Source organism: Meleagris gallopavo, chromosome 3 (genome assembly GCF_000146605.3).
Source record: "Meleagris gallopavo isolate NT-WF06-2002-E0010 breed Aviagen turkey brand Nicholas breeding stock chromosome 3, Turkey_5.1, whole genome shotgun sequence".
NCBI classification, from domain to species: domain Eukaryota; kingdom Metazoa; phylum Chordata; class Aves; order Galliformes; family Phasianidae; genus Meleagris; species Meleagris gallopavo.
In genome coordinates this window covers 91769287-91790364 of record NC_015013.2, presented here as the reverse complement: position 1 = coordinate 91790364, position 21078 = coordinate 91769287, and the positions used below count along the sequence as shown (strand labels likewise).

General features: G+C 42.2%; 1 long non-coding RNA gene across 1 annotated transcript; it reads right to left on the bottom strand.

Moving 5' to 3' along the window:
• LOC109366919 lies at window positions 1–4399 on the bottom strand. The gene is made up of 2 exons (XR_002113633.2): window positions 541–4399; window positions 1–194 (listed from the first exon to the last, which is right to left on the bottom strand). It is a non-coding gene; the product is annotated as an uncharacterized LOC109366919 (long non-coding RNA).
• Between the last annotated feature and the right edge of the window lie 16679 nt (window positions 4400–21078).

Here is a 21078-nt window from a genome sequence, read left to right as displayed (position 1 = left end):
TTCCTCGCTCTGCCGGTATTGCTCCGTTAGAGGAAGGAAGCGGACCTTAGGTACCCACACATCTCCGCCGGCAGTATTAATTTCCAGCGCAGTGTAAATAACTAATCTTCGAGGTCAGCAGTTTGTCAGCTGTTCATAGCGCTCTTGGTGTCTCTTCTAGCCAACAGTTGGTGCGTGCCGTGGTGGATCTTAGCCTTGGAAAAATGAAAACAACATGGTCAAAATTGCCTTGGTGTGCGTTGACTCATTTGAGATGTGTGGTTTTTTTACAACTCTTTATAAAGCTTGAGTTCCTCTGTGTTCGGTACTCCAAAATAACTCATTCATATATAACCGTAAGACAGAATTATAGTTTTGCGTGCTGGACGTGCATGTGAAGGGAGAACCTCCCTGGCTATGGATCGTTTCGAGGAGATTGGAAGGGTGACAAAGCCCTTGTAATCTTCTGGGTCCGTTTTCATAAGCTCTCTTGGAAAAGGAAATTAAATTTCAGCATGGAAGAGAAACAGGAAATGTGAGGATATGAAAAAGAAACTCCACCTTTTATTTCGATCCCATCCTCATGCATTGCTCCTGAGCGTTGGTGCTCTCCGCTGGCAGAAGGCACAAAGAAGCATTGCCCCTTACTGGAGCCTTCCTGCCACTTGACAGCTGGAAGTGCGCTCTCCGCCTGTGTGTTAGGCACATGGCTTTAGCTGGAGGCTGGCTCTGTGCAGAGTATTTGCTTTGGAATAGTTGGATCCCTACTTGGTCTCCACTTGGATCCCTGCTTAGTGTTCCGTGTGATCTTTTGATCAGCCTGTGGGATGCTGCCTGCTGTAATGCTTTGGCAAAGCTGCTCTTGTCTTAGAAGCTGGGGTTTGCCCCAGGCTACCTGTCCCACTTTTAGCTGTGCTTCAGGTCCCTTCTGGGAGCATGATGATTTTGAATGGATTTGAATTTTCAAGCTTATGAATGGTTGGGTGTGAATTAAAAGAGTTTGGGAGTTGTTTTCTTGTTTTGCACTTTCTTGGTTATCCTGGAGACGGCAGATCCTCCATGTCGGTCCGTGGGGAACTTGTTGCTGTATCCCCTTCCCACTTCCTCACTCTGTTTGCTTCATTTGGGTGCTGCTGGGGAGTAACATTTCAGCAGGTTTAAATCCTAAGCAGTGACAAAGCCACACTCTGTAGCCCAACCCAAGCAGCTTCTGGTCTCTCTACCACTAGGTTTTTCAAGTACGCTTCTGTCAGACATACTTTTGTTGCACTTTTCTGCTAGGAGCACGTGAGAGCATTGTCTGAAAGCAAAAAGAGAGAATAATCCAATTCCATATTCTTTGGGCTTGCTGTTTGTGCATGGTTTGCTTGTGCATGGGAACAGTGAGTTGCTCTGTTTGTATCAATTTTTCACACATCCCAACCGGAAGAGAACGCAGCCTGGATTGCAGTTTTTCTTCCAAACTTGATATTAGTATGAGAATCGCAACTGCAAAGGTAACTTTTAACACTAAGCATCATTTTGTTTAAGGCTTTGCTTCAGCTAATCAATTTGCTTTTCTGTTGCTGGAAAACTGGGAGTAATTTGAGGGGAAATCGTGGTCATGCAGATGGAAGTTTCATCCCCTTGGCTACCATGGCGTCCTTTATCTCAAATACATTGCAAATGTTGCTATTAAATGATAGCAGTAATTCCTCTTTTTTATTAAGGACGCCTTGCAGAAGTGTTTTCAGAGGTGTAGTGAAGCAGAAATGTGCTTCTAAGAGCAGATCCGGCTCCACAGCAAATTTAACATGCTGTTAATCCCACCACCTGGTGGAGCTTTTTATGGCGCCAGCTGAGGAACGCCGGATAAGCACACGTTTTTGTTTGGGTTTGCTGGCCAGATGCCGTGAGTAGACTTGCTTTAACTTTTCCTTCCTCGCACCAGGCTTACTTTTCTGTACGTTCTACCAATTCTATACTTTGCAGAAGGGTGCACAAGGCTGTGGGTGTCTCATCTGAAGCAACATTTCTGTGCAGACAGTTAAATCAGTGACAGATTTCCTTCCTTCCTGCCCTTCTCCTTCCCTTACAGCACACTTTTTTTCCTTTCTCCTTTTTATTTCAGAAAGATGATGTTGGCATAGATCACAACTGTAAGCTGGGCGTCCAGAAGCTGCTTGTTTTCACTTAGGGGGCAAACTCCTTCTTGGGGGAAGTATCTGATCAGGAAGAGAGAAGCAGCGATATCTTTTTGCTTATAATCTGAGATTACTGGTAAAGGTTAAAGCATGGGAGTGCATGTAGGAGAAGGGATTCCTTTGCCCCTGTCTGACTTATGTAGTCCTGCTTCATTGCATCAGAATGTGTAATGTTTGTTATCTGCTCAGTGAAGATGCTGATAAGTCAGAGGTATGCAAATTGACAGCTCATACATTAGAGTGGAATTGGGTACCACAGTGTGAAACTTTCTGTTAGCAGACCCCAGAAAACATCTGTGTAGGACAAGGGAATGAAACATACAGACAAATTATTTTTGTGACCAGGAAGGTGGTAGCTCCTGTGTGCCTCTCAAGTTCTGCTGTGATGCATCTGGTCCCATATCTGGTCCCATTTATCCCAAAGTGGATAAATGCCTTTGCAGTTCATTCACAGTCATTTAGCCTTGCAGGTATCTGCTCCAGTGTACTGTGCGAGCCATGTCCCAAGCTTCAGGGTCTGCACATTTGATCTCCGCAGAGCATAGGGAGAGTGCAGTTGTCTACCTGTAGGAATCTGTCTTTCAGCATCTTGAACACAGTGTGATTTTTAAGTACCAAACTGAAATACTTAATGGAAAATACAACAAGCTCATGTTGGTTGGGTTTGTCCAACATACATTGCTGGGAAGTACAGAACATGAGGAGGAATGGATGTGGTGAGAGCCCACTGGGACCAAAGATGACCGTCCCCATATTTTGCTGCCTGTCATAGGGCTGCTGCTGCCATGGAGGTACCTGCATGTACCTTGGGTGTCCCTAAAACTCCTCTGAGCTGGAGACATTGTTACCCATCTCCTTGGAGGGTTTTTCTGCAGAGCAAAAACCAGCACAGGGAAGTTTAAGTATTCAACTGAATGTTGGAAGCAAGATTAAAATGCCTCTGGACTGAATAAATTGTTACTGAAATTTTTCCAAGATTGGTGTATTTCTTTAAGTTATTACTTTCTAGCTGTTGATGCACCAAAACAAAGATTATTCCTTTTAAAGGACACAACATTATTTCTGGAAGCTGGATCTTCAATCAAGGGCTTAAACTTACGTATCTGAAGTGCTGGATGTGCTGACACATCACAGTGCTGAACCAGCTCAACAGAGAAATCTAATTCTATCAAATCTGCCAGCTCAGTTAACATGACCCTGCTAGGGAAGTGTAAGGTGTCACCTCCTGATTTTTAGGTAAGAATCAGGTTCTCTATCTCCAGCTCAAATTCACTGAATGCTATGGGTGGCCAGAACTGGATTTATTTTTAAGGTACCTGCTTACAGCATGGCATGCAAAACTAAAGATCAGGTTAGAATATGTGGTCCGAATATTAGGGTCGAAGTACACCAGTTGGAGTCCTACAGAAAGTCCTTGCTTGGGCTCAGTCTGGAAATAGAGTACTTTGGTCTGAGACTTCTACAAAATTGTATGGAAATGGAAAGAACATGGTATTGAGCTACCTGCAACACAAATTAGAGCTGACCTCTCTGTATGAATCTCTTGTATGGTGCCCTGCAGCTATCGGGGTGCAATAAGGACATTCATGCCTATATCTTAAGTTCCTTTAATCTGATGGGATATAGTGGTGCTTTTCACATGATCTGCCCTTGGGCTGCATTAGTGTGAGCCTTTAGCTGCTATTGCTCCATGCATGTCATGTTTTCTCCTACTAATTCTTGCTGAATAGGTTTGTGAAGGTGATCTGGCTTAGCTTTTGGCTTGGTGGGGAAACATAAGCAGGTCAAGATAATCATCAAATCAGAATTTTGGTTTTGAAAAAACAAGGCATTCATGCTTTTTGGTTCACTTGAACTTAATTCCGTGTCAATTTCAAACACTTTGAGATAAAGATTTTTGACTGGAAGAACCAAAAGTAAAGTTTGCCTTTAGAAATATCAGGACAGTTCCCATGGCTTCGTCCACGTTTCTAGCTCTCCTGCATGGCAGCCAAGTGGTCCAAGGTTTGCCATTTGGGTTTCTAACACAAAATGTCAAAACTAGCAAAAAAATAGCAACACTTTTGTGATGGAGAGTCAGACAGTAGTGAAATTCCCGTGTCAATTATATTCAGATTTTTCAGGAAGCATAAACTATGGACGTGTGGCATTGTGCCCTGCCGTCAGTGACACTCTGTGTGTTTGGATCAAAGTTAAATATATTGGGTGGAGTCTGTGGTTTTTTTTTTTTTTTATTTTTTTTTTGTGCCAACTGCCATCAAAGCACTGAGTGTGTGAGAGGCTGAGAGCTTCCCTGGAGCTTTGGGGTGAGTTTTCTTGTTTTCTCTCCGTTTATCTTTATGATCACACTGAAATGTTTTTCAGTCTTGCCTTTCCAGTATGCTTCTGCTTGTTATCCTTTCTTTTACATGCGTTCTTCCTCTCATCAGACCCTGTGCCACCATTGCTCCTTGCTAGGGGAGAACAGACTATTGCAGGCCATTTCTGTCTCTCTGCTACTTCCTTTCCTTTGCAGAGTTTTGTCCTTTAAGAGCCATGGTCAGAGCAAACTGAGACATCAGGAAGGCTGAGGACACTTAAATTTTGCACCTCAGGTGATGTCCTGAGTTTGAATCGGGAAAGTCCGATTAAATCTGCAACCTAATGGACAGAAGATCTTTAGGTCTAGAGTGATTCGCTGTCAGCCACTCCATTGAATAGTGTAGTCATTGATGTTGTGCAAAAGCTTGACAACAAAAATCATTTGAGTTTCTGCTATGTCTGCTGTGGTGATACTTGTGCTGCAAAGTTTGTGCAGTTTGGTGCTTAGTTCAGATGGCTCTTGGGGCACTGCTATTGCTGGCTTGGTTCTTGAGATCCTGCAGGGCAACTGCAGGACTCTCTGTGACTGCCACAAAGGATTTTATGTGAATATTGCAAAAATACTTATGTAAAAGTTAAAAAGGAAAAGCTTCAGATCAGAAAAGTTAGAAGAAACAGCTGTCACGTGGTAGCAGAATGTGTGAGCATGATAAAGGTTTACGGTTGCTAAAGCTGTCTCCACGGCCTCTTCATTAGCTTGCTAAGTTAGTAACATGCATGTGTCTTGAACATAGGAAGTTCCATACTAATGTGAGAAAGAACTTCACAGTACGGGTGTCAGAGCACTGAAACAAGCTGCCCAGAGAGGCTGTGGAGTCTCTTTCTATGGAGATATTCAGGACCCAGCAGGACACCTACCTGTGCGATCCTGGTAGGAACCTGTAGGGTTCCTGCTTTAGCAGGGGGGTTGGACTTAGTGATCTCTTGAGGTCCCTTCCAACCCCTGCCATTCTATGATTCTGTGTGTATACTGGGAGATAATGTAATCAAACTCATTGAAGAGTGTGCTGATTATAGACAGACTTTCTGCGAGCCAGCACATTAAGTTTGATAAGATTTGTTTACATAATTGTGTGCAATATTCAGGTGCTCTTTGGCCACTTTGAGGGACTGGAAGTGTTTCATTGACCTGTAAGATTTGTGCACTATAAGATATTTAAGGGCACTGGAGAACTGTGCTGTGTAGCCCAGACAGAGGGAAACTTGGGCTGATTCAGATCTCTCACAAGTGGGAATTTCCCTCCAATTACAGGAAAGAAATGTGACTCAGACTGATACTTTCTTCTGTATTTCTCATGATCCTTGAAAACCATGGAAGTTACGATCAATATATACAAGCTTTCCAAATGTTGCTGTGATTTAACATAATGTTCACAATTCAGACTAGGTGTTAGGAAACATATTTCCTTGTGGTCAGGGTCAAACACTAGAACAAGCTTCCTAGCAAGTGCCATAGCAAATTCCCATGACTATGGCTGTTCTGTAGATAGTTGGGTAATGCCCTCAATAATATGCTTTAAGTCTTAGTTAGCCTTGAAATGGTCATTCTTTTGAGCTTGATCTTTGTAGGTCCCCTCCAACTGAAATATTTCTACACTATTCACAGTTAAACCACACTATCATGAGTTGAATGTAGATGTCCAGTTGAGCCTGTCTGTAAAGGAGTAAAGGAGCAGGAGATCACAGAATCCCAGAATTACAGGAGTTAGAAGGGTCCCTTCATTGGGTGTTCATTGAGTCTAGTCCCTCTGCTAAAGCAGGTTTCCTATAGCAAGTTGCCCAGGTAGGCGTCCAGATGAGTCTTGAAAATCTCCACAACCTCTCTGAACAACCTATTTCAATTCTCTGTCACCTTTCCTTTAAAGAAGTTCATATCTGTATATTTGTGTGGAACGTCCAGTGTTCCAATTTTTGGCCATTGCTCCTTGTCCTGTTGCTGCACACTACTGGAAAGAGTCTGTCCTCATCCACTTGCCTCCCACACTTTAGATATTGATAAACACTTACCAGATCCCCTCTTAGTCTTCTCTTCTCCAGGCTGAACGGACCTGTCATCCACCAGAATGCCCAGGTCCTCTGCAGAGCTCCTCTCCAGCAGTCATCCCCTACCCTGTACTGATGCAGGACTCTATGCTTGCTTTTGTTGAACCTCGTCATGTTCCCCTCCACCCAACTATTCAGATGGATGCTGGCTGTTGAAAAATACAAGACAGTGTACAGTAACTGCAGGATTTGTTAAAGCATTTGCTGGTAGCATGGAAACAGGAGTTTTTGAATAAGTTATCTCTCTGCAACTCAGGAGTCTCTTGTCAATACTGGGTTGAGTATAAATATTGGCTGAGTAAGCTACTATGTAAGTGATTCATTTTGGGATTTTTTAATAGGGAAAAACTGGAGGTTTGGATGGAAGAGAATCGATAGGCTGCAATTACCATCTCAGCTTGTTTGGAAGGGGATGTCTGCCTCAGTTTTGCACAGACAGAGGAGAATAGAATGCTTTTTTTCTTCCTCTGTCCTGTTGGAATAGAAGAGGGGCTCATTAGTTGTGTCTTTGCTTCAGCTTGCTTATAAGCAGGGCATGTTTATCCTTTACCTATACCCTCAAAACAGTGGGTGAAGAATGCTTTGTTAGGAAAAAATATTCCCAGATGAAGCCAGAAGTGCTCAGTGCGGTCAGTGCCTCTGTTGCTAATTGGTGAAGAGATTCCCTCTCCCCCAGTCTAGACCTTTGTCCTATACATGGGGATTGTCGTTGCATAACTGACCAACAGTCCTATCAAGCCACATGTTTGCTCCATTTAAAGTTGTTATTTCTGTGAGAAGGACAGTCTTCTTGTGGGAATGAGCCTGACCAAGAGTTAGAAGTTAGAGCAGCAGGGAGCAAACCTTGGATCCTCATTAGGAAAGCCATCGGGGATGTGAACGTCCCAGCTTTCTTCACTTGTGTATGTGTGAATTTCTTAATGAAGCTTTGCTCAAAATGTCAACTCCCTAATTTATCTTGCCACACTGAAACTAAGGAATTTTCTGCATTTTATGAAAAAAAAAAAAGCGTCAGAGCTTCTCTTTGGAAACCTGCATTTCATCAAGCTGTCAATCTGCCCCAAGATTGTTCCTGTGGAGCCACTAACCATGCTTTCGGCATGACTCTGAATGTGGAAATTGACACTGGGAATCCGACTGTAATCTGCCAGCAAAGTTTTATGCCATTGCTGTCTTGCTTAGAAATGTACAGGCTGTGATGCATACATGCAGGAGGCATTGGCGTGTATCCTTAGGGAATAGACCAGAGGCAGAATGCTAGACCCTGCCCCCATTTCCTCGTTGAACTTTCTATACATGCTTGAGATTTTCTTGGCATAAAAGCATGTGTTAAGGGTTAGATTAACAGGATAGGGTGGAAATCTTTTCACTATCAGAAGAAAGTAACAGGCTTTTCAGGACAGGGTGAAGTGAGCTACTTAAACTTGTACTGCCTATTCCTTTGCCACTGACAGCTGTCTCATTTAAATTATGAGATTTTATATTCAGGCATCAGTGCCTGAGGGTCACATCGAGGGTACAAGCAGGTGAGACTTGCAGATTTTTGAAAAGCATCACTCTCTGACCTCCTCACCTCTACCAAAGGAGCTGCTTCAAATTTGTCAAAGCCAGCATCCCTTTTTTCATATTCTTTTGTCTAATCTGGTGTTATTTGACAAGTGTAGCTCTTAGAGATGGAAATTCTGTTATTAGGGCACTGACACTTTCTTGAATATTAAAAACCCTCTTGTTTTTTTACAGCTATCAAAAATCAATCTTTCCGATCTCCCCTTGAGTTGCCGTGCTTTCTTCCAAGCTGGCTGCTGCTCCTGGGCAGTGCTTGGCAGCATCGCTTTGGCTGGGACTGACAATATTGACTTCCAAGGAAATGAAGGTGTTTCTGCTTCTAGTACCAACTACTGCTTTTGGTTTTTAATCCTCTTTTCCATCAATAACAAATGCTGCGTGACAATTTCACCTCTTTCTCCAAGAGAGAATAGAGCTGTGCAAAGTAACCTTGAATATAAACTTGTCATATCTAATGAGCTCATTAAGGCTTGATCTGCTCATTACTTGGGGACTCTTTTGAGCCTGAAATGTGTTAAGGAGACAGAGTGGGTAGGATGCTTCTCTCTGAGTCAGCGCAGGGCTATTGCTCAGCACATGTGTTAGAATCGATTGCTGAAAGTCTCATCTGCTTAATGAGACTTGCAAAGCATCTCAGTTCTCATAATCTCTGGAACACATGGCACTTTTTTAGACAGGCTCATTGATGCTGATTTCCTTATCCAGTTCCAACTGGACTATGTTCAGTGTGTCTACCAGAGTTATTTTCCTAGACATATCTGCCATCGCTGTCCAAGAGTGTGGTTAGAGGTAAGAAAAAACAAAATGTCCTTTCTTGCAAAGTAACCTCATCAGGTTTCCTCCCCTTTCCAAAGGAGATTCTTTTGTTGAGATGACAGTCCTTGGTATTCTACTTATAGCTCCTATTGAAATTCAACTTCCTGTCCAAAATAGTTGGGGTGTGAGATTAAGTTTGGCTTGAAGGCCACTAAGTCCTTGCAAACAGTGCATGGTAAAAGATTTCAAACCTGATAAGTGAACTTTAAGGCATGCCACAAGGATCTGCAGGAAGCAGTTTGTGTGTTGAAAGAGTTAGAGAGTAAAGAATTGGTTCTTCTTGACACGCTTGGCATCCAGAATTAAAGGTGTCCATCAGTCAGGCTGCTCAGCAGGCTATTTTAGGAGGTGTAAGCACAGTAAGCATCACGGCAGAGAGGCTGAACTACTCCACATCAAATGAGAATAGTATTAATGTAGGCTCAACCTGTCCTCAGCAGGTAACTTCACAACCCTCACAGGAAATGAGGAACTGTATCTTGATCTAAACAGGAAAGAGACTTATGTCTTAGTCTCTTACACCAGGTTTTCCAGTGTGCACACTCTGGTGCATTAGCACAATCATGAATGGCAAAACTTGTATACTTCTCACATAGTGGTACAGGGATGCATAGTTTTATCGAGACAGTGACTTGGTGATGTGGTTTTTTTTTGTTGTCGTTGTTGCCTGAAGCTTCAGAGGAGAAGGTGAAAGGGGAATAACTATCAGATAGCCCTGCATTTATCTATATCTAGTACATTCCGCGCTGGAATACCCGCTGAGATGCTTTGTAAGGAAGTTACGTGCATCTGGCTAAAACTCCTCTTTTGTTTTCCTTTAACATATGCCTGGAACCAGGGACAGATACTGTAAATCAAGGTAATTAAATGCGTTGATTTCTTGTAAAAGATGGTTACTGTCATTCATTTCATGGTTCAGGGGTCAAGAGGGATCTTAAATAAAATGGTGCTCTTTCTGTGTAATTTACATTCTTAATTTTATTATTTTTTTTTTAATTGCAAGGCTTGCTTAATAAATTTGCAGGCAGAAGTATTTTGCAATAATGAATGTCTTCTGTTGGGTGTTATCAGCAGCACTTCTGAACCTCAGTTCAGAGTGCTTTAGGCAGGATGGATGGGGACATGCAGAAGAATTTCTTTGTGCATAGAAGAATTAGAATAAGCCCAGCACATGGTTTGTACTTAACACTGCAAGCCTGAATCTGATCTTCCTTTTACTAATCTCTAAAGGGATTATTCCTGATTTACACCATTCTGAACAACATCAGAATCTGGCCTGAAAGCCTCCTTGTACTTCAGACATTGTCTCTAAGCAGCTGACCAGTGAATAGGGAAGAAGCAGCTTGGCTCACCACAAGTTAATTGTTTTAAATTTGTCAAGCTAAGTGGACTATAGCTTGTTTAGCAGGGTTTATTTTAAACTACAAGATCTTTATCCAGGAAACTATTGTAAAAACTCAGTCTAGAATCCATTTACTTCTCTTGGACCAGCAAGAGATGGTAATCAGAGGACGGTCTTTGGTACATCACAGTGCTCTTTATTTGCATACTTCCCTTCGTCTGAGGATATTAAATTAATACTTCATTGCAATTCTAGAAGCTTCTCCGCCAGACAGGTCTTGTTAATGACCTGAAGTGACTGCAGTTGCTAGCAGTGAAGCAAAAATAATCTATTGCACTAGGTCTGTGGTCACAAGTGTCATCTGGAAGAAAAGGTCTTCAATCAGAAGGGGAAGGAAGCTGATAGCTAAAAATATGGGGGTTGTGGAATAAAGATCATGGCATGCCTGTTCACTGTGGAGAGAGTTGGAGAGTGGCTGTGTTTATATCATACCTGTTTGTATTGTCATGAAAGGAAAGTGGAATACAACTTTTCCTAAGGACAGTAATACCTCATATAACCTTGCATATTTCCAAATGAACAAGTCACATTTGTCTTTGCTGTAAGGAACAATTTTATGGTAGTGATACACTTATACCCGGTTTGAACTGTACAAATATAACTGTACAGCCATATAATGTCAGGAAACAAGATGAGTGGCCTTGTGCAATGTCTCTATTTCTTTTGAAAATTTTCTTGCATTCTGTTGCCAACTTTGTTTTCCTGGGAACTGTCTCATTGCCATGACTATTTGAGATGCTCCAAGCTTTAAACTACAGTTTAAAGTACTACATAGTAATCAGGGTTTATGTTAACGTTTATAAACGCTAAAAGCATGGATGACCGAAGTGACTGAATCACATGTCCTGATTACTGTCTTTGCAACAAGGTGGTAAATGACTCTCACAAGACATGGAATTGCTTGGATGACCATAGGGAATCATGTGTTTATGGACCAGTTGATATCTACAGCCTGTAATTCACCCAGCATAGTGAAAAACACAGAGTTCTGGGATACCTGTCCAAAATGCACAGTGCAGGAGGATTTTGCTTATGTGGAATCACTTATCCTGTACAAACATATGCTCCTGGCTGAAGGCATGGCAGTGTGAGGCAATGGCATTAAGTATGTGCCACTATGTAATAAACTAAATTTGATATGCACAGCCATTTGGCTGGAGAATACTCTTAATTTTTTTTGCAGTGAGTACAGATGTCTGCTGTTTTGTCGGTCATAATTTACCTTTGTTGCCTGTTGTTCTGAACTGACAGCCAGGAGAAGCTGGATTTTCTTTTGGAGCTCTAGCCATTTGATTGAATTAAGTTTCTGTAGACAAGGTAGAATGGTTTTAAACTAAAAGAAGGGAGATTTAAGTTAGATATTAGGAAGAAATTCTTTACTTAGAGAGTGCTGAGGCACTGGCACAGGCTGCCCTGAGAAGCTGTGGGTTCCCCATTCCTGGAGGCATTCTAGGCCAGGTTGGATGGGGCTTTGGGCAGCCTGAGCTGGTGGGTGGCAGACAGCCCACAGCAGAGTGGACAGGATGGACATTAAGGTCCTTTCCATCCCAATCCATTCTATGATTCTCTTCACCTGTATCTGCTCTATAGAGTAAGAGACATTTTTTCCCAGTTTCCCTGCTCTCAGATGGTCCTGCTAAGGCATTACAGCAGATGTAGGGGTGGAGAAACTTGCAAATGCAGCATGTGCCACATACGAACTCTCTGCTTTACCCAACTGGGTAATGTTGTTCTGCTGACAATTTTATAACGTAGAAAAAGCTGCATTTTATTGGCCAAGCACCTCATAATTTTCTGGTATTTCTAAAATGGATGACAGCACTTGGAAATATTGAGTAATTTTTAATTGAAAGGATATGATCAGTAGGTGATTAGTTTGTAAAGTGCCTTGGATGCATGCTGTGTTGTAGAGACAAGCCATCTGGAGCAAGCCTGTGATTTGGCTTCTGTAATGAGTACCCACAGACCACGATGCCAAAATTGAACCAGCTTTATTACGTATATATGAAGATCTTGAGTAATTCAGTTCATTTTCATAGATCTAAATGAACTAAAATAGGAACATAATTTGGCCCAAACTATTGATTTGCTGCTCTTAACCATTAAGTCAGAATCATCGATGTATCTTCCAGTGCCCTTAATAAAACCAGCCACAACAAATCAGACTATTGAGTTGCTGCTTCAGTCTGTAGCTTTACCAAATTTGCTATGATCAGGATTTTACTCTCTTTTTTTTTAGTTACAGAAGCCATAGCTTGCATTACTGTGAGATACCTGAGTTGTTACTGTTGTGGGTTAGATGTGTGGAAATACAGGGATTCTACATTTAAAAAATGTTGGCACTTGACTTCTCATCACGGAAGTAGTTCCAGAACTGAAAATAAATTGTTAGAGCTTTGGATTGATCATAGAATTGTTCAGGATGGAAAGACCTCGAAGTTCATGAAGTCCAACTGTTGACCCATCCAACCATGCCCACTGAACAGTGTTCTTCAGTGCCACAGCTACACATATGCTGAACACCTCCAGGGATGGTGGTTCCGTGTCTTCCTTGGGCAGCCTGTTCCAATGCCTCACCAGAGTGACATTGTCACTAACTTAGAGGGACATGTCTTGTAACCCAGAGACAAAGTGCATCTGCCATCCTCTCTTCACTCTTTCTCCAGCTTTTTCTGGACACAGTGATGTCCGCTTGAGAGATGTGGGACACACGGGTGTCTCTTGGATTCTTCAGCTCTTAGTGGGTACCTGCAGCAGTGCTGGCCATGTTGCAGCTCTTGAAGCAGCTGGAGTTAATTACTCTGAAATGGAGATTGATTTGCAGCATCACACCCAAATTAATCCTCCCTCTCTCTGAATTTATCATTACACAGTCGTTCTGCTGAGGTCCAATCAATCATCCTGATGTACAGCATTAAGACTCAAACACGAAGGGGCTGCCCTGTACCCGATCTGTTAGGTGGTGCAGGAAGGAGCGAGTAGAGGGAGAGGTAGCAATGAAAAAAAATCCTTCAGAAGGCTTCGGTATATGTGTGCCCTGTTGGGGAGGGCACTTGTAGGAGAAGGGAAGCAGATGTATTCTATTTGATGTGTGAGATCAAGGCATCGGAGCACTTAGCTGCTCATCTGGCCATCTTGCACATTTTTCCTCTTAATTCCTCCCTAGCGTTTAGGAATTGTTTTTCCCTCTAGTTCTGTGAAGCATTCTTATGCAAAGCCCAATCTCCTGCAACTCAAGCAAGCTGTTTGTAGCATAAGAAGGAGGTGCAGGAGTTTTGGCTTTGTACAAAAACATTTTTTTTTTTTATCTCCTCAAACTTGTTATTGAGGGAGCAGTACTTTAATGAAGCATTTCATGGAGGAAAAAAATGCAATTTTTTTCATGTACATCTTTTCCAGATCCACAAGGGAAAGATTATTTGCAGATTAAAGTCCTCACTGTTTCCTGTGTCACTGCAAAGCAAATAATGAGCAGAACTTGAAAAGCTCAGCTATCCCCTGGCTTGGAGTGCCAGCCCCTCACAGAACATTAGAAATGCCAGCATGGTTTTGTGGTACCAGATGTTTTATACTGTGTTCTTTCCTGATTTAATGCTGCTAATAATCGTGTGAGCTGGATTGAAAATCTATGTACACGTTTAAAATCTCAGCTTTTGTATTTGACTTTAAGTCTTACAGGAAGAACCCATTTGAAATGGAAGCGTGAGTTTAAAATCTCGTTTTTTGATTTTCTTTTGTTTTTTTTAATTGCAATTTCTTCAAAGCCATGCAATCCATGTAAGATTACAGATCAGGAATGAAGTTCTTGCTGTAAGCATGGATGTGTGGTGTGCTGGCACGTGACAGACAGACAGCAGTCTCTCCACAGAAGCTGAGTCACTTGGGTAATTGGGGAGTTTCTTTTTTAAACAGCAGCAGTGAATTCATGCTTGAAGCAGCCTCAAAGAGGCAAAGAAGAATAAACTTTAAGTTTAAATCTTCTGCTTTGTGTCATTACTTTCTCCTTCCTTTTTCCCATGCAGTGACAATGTATCAGGTAACAAAGGAAAAGTGAACCGTGTCATAGGTGGGAATAATAAGAAGCAGTAAAATCTGTGGGATAAAGGTCCCAAACTAAAACAAGAAATATAGAAGCATCTAACTTCTAACATATTGGAAAGAAAACTAGACACAAGTTTATGTAGAACATTTGGGCAAACTGAGTACAGATTTCCTCTATACAAGATATGTCTTAGAGCAGGTGAGGAGATAATCCAGCTATCCACCTTGACTAAAGGAAAAACAGATCTAGCTAGCTGACATATGTTATTTATGAAACACCCAGAATATATCTGTAACACATTCTGCTCCCAAACTACATTTTACAACAACATCTGGCCCTTCTGCTTGCAGTGCGTGGTTGCCACTGCTTTGAAATGATTGGTTTCAGTGGCAGTGTTGATCTGAGCGTATTTTATCTATTGTATAACCATGGGATGAAGACTTGTGACCTGCAGTCTAAGGTACAAAAGATAACATTTGTTTTGTCTTTGTTTCAGCAGAAACCTGTGATACAATCTCTGATTCCAGCCCCTGAGAGAGTTTGTAGAGATTAGGTAAATAGAGATTTTGATCATCTTTAGAACAAGTGAAATGGGATAGATTTTTAGATAGAACACTGGCTTGAAGATGTTTGCATAGATCTGGGAAATTCAGCTGTCTGTTGTGGTTTTGCCAGCCATGGGCTGGAACTACTACTTTCTATCACTTTCAGAGCTTATCTAGTTTTAATTAACATTTCTTTTCTATCTTATTTTCAAATATGCTGTCACATTAAACATTTTTGAAACAGAGCTGGTTGGGTCTACATTCTGAAGTACTGAAAATCCTCAGACATCTGCTATTGAAGAGCTGAAATGCAGGTAGTTTATTCCATGGGGAAGTCACAGATGCCAAAAGCTTGTAGTAATGAAGAAATACAGGGAACCTTTGAATGTGCAGCGTAAGAAGACTCTGGTAGCACAAATAACACCGTAGTTGTTCGTTTTTTTTTCCTCTTTTTAAGGATTCTCCATATCCCATGTTGTGCAAACATGACTGATGAGATGTTAAAATGTGCCAGAGCAATGTTCTAGAGATTACACTGTTCTGGATGGAGATTAGAGAGCTTAATACTTACTTGAATGCAAATACACCTATTTATAAAATATAAGTATGCCTCCTTTAGACAGGTAGATGGGTAATTTATAGTACCTAAGCTCTCAATGTATGGAAGTCTTATGTAAGTGAATTTGGTTTTGTAAGCTATACCTTGTAAGCCTTACTGTACTAAAACAGAAGAGTGAATGTGACTTATTAATAGCTCTTGATAGGTAGCAGCCATGGTAGCAAGTAACAGCATGTAGTTGGCAGTGTGCTGAGAGCACGTGGCCCTCAGCAGGATTTGGTGGCCCTGGAGGATCTGCTTTGGCAGCAAGGATGGAGAAGGTCTCAAAATGGGATGCTGCTGGCTGCCAACCTGTGAAAGCAGAGGTTAAATATAGCCAGGATGACTCTGAACTGATAAAAGATGTTTGGGTGAGGGAATGGATCAGTCCAGGTGCAGAGTAACACCCTGTGGCGTCATAGTTTGAGGTCTGCCAGGCCCAGAGTTGCTGCAAAGGTGTCAACCTTTCACGCAGAAAACCCTGATGTGCAGAGGAGTATGAGGTGAAAAAAGCTGTTCGGCTGCAATTGCTGTGGTACCAAGCCCCATATTTAATTTGATGTGCAGCAATAGAGAGTGGAGGGAGTCTATCAGAATACTTTTCCTGGATGAATCCTAGGACAATGTTTTCTCCGTGTCTTCCTGATTGGAGGCTTGGGAATGGGAATGAAGATATGGTGATTGTATCCATGCTGGGGAAGATGGTTTCAGTGCCTTTAGTCAGGTTTGTAGGCCTTCGCTTCCACATCTTGTTGCAGCACTGTCAGGCCACATGTGTCCATAGGGAACGTGGCTCCTGCTGTATCACCCCAGTATTGCTGGTGAGCACTATTGGCAGAATCAATACTCTGAATAATATACCACTGTGACACAATAATTTAAAAATGACCTTGCAGAAAGGAGTATTCCCTGTGTCATCCAGGGAATTTGGACTTTATTTGGACTTTATTTTCCATCAGGAGTGTTTTGGTTTCTTTTAATTCGGAGAAAACTGATTGTCTTCCAAAATGAAAGTGTTTGGAGTACAGGTGTAGAAGGGAGGTAACTGTGTTCCTTTTGGAACAGTGTTTTCCTGTTCTGTCCTGGGACTTTGTGTAGACAGTGGGATGCACTCACCAAGCGCATCTGCTATGATGAACAACATAGGTGAAAATTTACCCAGCCATTGTCTTTCCAATCCCTGACATGCTCCTGTAGATGGATTCTTAGACCTGAGAGGTCCAGGCTGAGGAAAGCCTTCTTCAAGGATTCCCACATCAGAAATCAACTTCCCTTAGTATTGTGTAGTTGTTCTCGTGCTGTACTTAAAAAGATGCTCTCGGCACTCTACCAGGGCACATGTGTTAGCATTTTTTTTTTTTTACTGAAGTGAAAGAATAACAACATTTGAACTCTAGTGAGGTATTGCTGCTTTGGCAATGCCTGACCCTGAAACTTGATGCTGCACTCCAGGTTTGAGTAAGCCAGAAAAGTACGTGGTGTGTCAGGCACTGAATCTCATGCTCTGTTCTGTACTGCTGTCTCCTAAAGGTTAAGGAGGAGATCCTTTTTACTATCTAGGGCTTTTCACAACTTTCTGCTGATTATCTGAAGCACCAATTGCTGCTGATAACCTGAGGAAGGAATATCTTCTGCAAAAACATCTGATCATTTGTAATTTCTGTGGCAATCTCCCTTTGTTCACACCATCTAGATGCTTTTTTGACATGCTTTGTAGCAGAGCATGCATGAGCTCTTTTCTCAGTGGGATGTTTCTGCGGTGTATGGAAGTCACCAGTGATATTATAACAGGTTAGCCTTTAATTTAGTAGCCCTGTTGATCTTACACATGTTCAGTGTCACTGCAAGAAAGCTTTTATTGACTTTTTTCAGGAAGAGATAGGGGGATGCAGGAGGAAAATTTCTCTAGTAGTGAAACGTCAATTCTCCTCTCTGCTAGTATCTAAATACATAAAAAAATAAGGCTAAAAATATTGATTGAGCTATAGAGAGGTAAAAGGACTACTAGCTTGCAAATGCAGCCATGGGATGTGAAAACATGATTCTCATTGAGATTTTGGATTCTGCATCACACTTTTGCTCTTCAGAGCTTCACTCAGTGTCCCTTTATGTGTTCAGCTTGTTTGGAGTGTTTGTGATGAGCTGGACAGCTACAGCCTTAGATATGATGTAATCTAAAATCATCTGAGATGCTGAAATACTTGGAGAAAATAGAAGACATGGCTAAAGAGTACATGAAGTAACTGGAAAGTCTGACCACAAAAACCTCAAATGTCTGCTGAAGGCACTGTTTGCTTAATTACTTAATTTGGGTTGTTAAAACTGTATGTAAAAATAATAATAACTTGCAGGCAGTTCTTCTGAGGTCTAGAATGACTGGGATGAATGTATTCTTAGACTGTGAAAATACAGATGCATCCAGAAAAACAAACAAAATCTACTACTTTTTTTTTAATAAATTATTATTGCTATAGCTTTTACATCAAGTTCACAGTCATTTTGAGTTTCTCTGAATGCTAAGTCTGCTTCAGAGGGATGCTTTCCTCATTCTTGAGGCTTGTACCGAGCCATTGATGAAGATCTGGTTTCACTCATCCCTGAACTGCTCTCCGTGTGGCTTTGCACTTGGCTGACTTGCTGTGTGCTGGCCGCTGCCATATCTCAATACCAGACCCCAGGGAGTGATGATTTCCCAGCACAGAGCACTTGGCCTGTAGCTGTGCTTTTACATTGTCCTATACGTTGTCTTTTTTCCCAACCTGCTGCCAGTGGCTGTGTTGAACCTGTGCCCTCATATGTAGCCTTCACATCCTGAAATCTTGTGCACAGGAAGCATCTGGCAGTTCCATGCTGATGGGGAATTCTTTTAACGGATTATCTGTTTCCTTCTGGCACGAAGCCCTGAAAAAGTCATTTGACGAAGCCAGCTCTGCACATCACCCATCTCTCTTTGCTCATGCGATGCGATTTCTCTGCGCACTGCCCGGGTGAACATCTGCTGCTTGGAGCTGCCTTCTCAGGAATCCCTCAGGTTTTCCCCCTTCTGGTTGCTTTATCATTTAGAAGAGAAACTGCAGGGCCCTAGGGAATAGCTGAATCAAAATAGATGAAACTGCAGGAAGTGAAGTTTGGGACAAGGTGAAATTTTTTGAACATCTGCTTTCAGTATGGGTAAGGCAAGGAGTGGTATTCCCCTCTGCTCTGCATTTGCAAGTTTTCCATTAAGAGAAAAGGGGAAGTTGGTTTCAGTTTTGCAGGTGTAAGAGAAAACAAGTGTCTATGGCTTCCTTCCGATTTTACAATGACTTTTTTTGGCAGCTCCTCAGCCGTCTGTGCTTTCTTTCGTTGAGTCAACAACAGATCCAGACAGAGGAGAACAGCTTAATGATCTGTAATAATCATCTAGCCAAAAAATTCCTCTCCCCACACTATCACTCCTGCATTCATCCCATAGGGGATGGCACTTGTGTAGGCAGCGGGGTTTTGGGGTCCTTTTGCCCTGGGTTGGGCAGGCGATGCTGGTGCAGGACAAAGACCCCCAGAACCCCCATATTCCTTCTGAAGCCTTTTCTCTGGGTAACATATATTCTACTGGGTTCCATATAAGCAGATTTCACTTTGACTTTGGAGCTGCAGGTTTTCGACTTGTGGATTGCTGCTGTACTGAGGAGATTCATGTTGTCGTTATGGTGTTTCAGCAAAATGTTACCTTTCCAGGTGGAGCAGGAAGGTGGGGTGTTTTCACTTCACTTTTTAAAGTGAAAATGACTTTGTTACAGCAGGGGAAGCTTTGAGGTGAAATTCGTAATGCTAAGATCAGAAGCTCTATTCAGAGAATGCAAAATCTCATGATTTCCAAGGCCTGCCTGAAGTGTATTTAATGTCTGGGGCTGCTGACATGCACCAAACTCCTCTGAGTATGCCTGGAATAAAGGAATAAAAGCCTGGGAGAGACACACTAATTCATTACGATGTATGCTCATACATTATAAAGCTTAATGTTTGGTTGAAGCCTGGGTGACAGGGACTCCATTCTGCTGTGTTTGGCTGTTAATCATTATGATAATTCATTATACATCATTTTTGAGGGTAGATTAAGTCCAAGCTTGACAAAACCTCCTATTGGGTTGCTGCTGAGATCTATTTAATAAAACTGGTGTTGGGCTTTTTTAAAAAAAAACAAAATTCTTATTTTCCAGTTACCTAACCACGCAATTACTTAAAGAGGTAATTTTTCTGCTCAGCGAGGAAATCAGTCCCCTGGATATATCAGTGGGGTCACCCCTCTACCTGCAAAGGAGATCTAGCAGCTTAGCAGCGCTTTGCTAATGACTGCTGATCCATTGCCCGGTGTGCAGCAGTCACTAGCAAGATGCTGTTGGCTACTGGCAGTCCCCAGGCTGGATGCTGGTGGCTGTGCTGTGCTCAGCATTACAGAAGTCCTGAAGCATTGATAACCCTGCCATTGGCACAGGTTGAAAACAGAGACGACATCTTGACGGAAGCCAGGCAATGCTGTTCAGTGCACAGCATGGTCTTTTCTTCATTGTAAGAATTTATTTTCCCTTATGAGGCCCCTGGGCTGGCTTTTGAAAACGAGAACCAGATTTTGTGCTTTTGTTCCAGCAGAGTATCAACTCACTTGCTCCTGCGGAACTTCTCCTAGGGCTGCAGAAGTGCGAAAGAAAATCGCTCTTGCTCACATGTTGAAGTTGACTTCCCGTGTGAGCCTGGCGGGTGTTTCCAGCCAGCCCCACGCCCACAGTGCAGGCTGGCAGAACAGGAGAGGTCCCACGGTGTCAGTGCACACTATGGGTTTGCTCCCTGCCTGCAGCTGCCTCTGCTTTGTGTGAGATGTCTCTTCCAAGTGAGCAAATCCAGCTTTTACGGCGAGCTCACGGCTCCCCACGAGGGCTCCTCCTCCTCCATGCTGCTGCTTTGCTGGAGGCAAATTAAACAGATCTATTCCTATCTGACTGAAGCCATCGAATTACTTAAACAGATTGACCCGACTTAGGCTTATCAATTTCTTTAATGAGGTATCCTCTGCAGCTTCTGCTTGGCTTTTCGCCATACTTCTCATTAAAAAAGTTTATTTTGAGATCACTTTGTTCCAGGTGGGTTCATTGCCAGCCAGTTGGCTGACCCTTATCCCCTAATAATGCTTTAATTTTAGATTTCAAATCATGAGAAATTGAAAGCAGATGCACTTAGAAATAACCTTATTTACAAATTAATGATTTAAAGGGCATTTTAATTAATTGTAACTCATTTAACTCATTTTAACCCAAGAAAAAAGAATGGAGAGGGGGCTTTCTACCTCTGGCTGCGTGGAAATAATCCTGCAAAGCACAGTAGTTTCCAGATTAAGATACTTCATCTTGCAACTTGGGTGAGATGCCTTCTCATGATAGTCTTTGAAAATGACAGAAATGACAGATTCCACCCATGCTGGAGGACAGCAACCTCCCACAGCAACTTCTTCACCGAGCAGACGTGCAAGATTCGGATCTGTGAAGGGCCTACCCTGTAGTGTAGGAAAA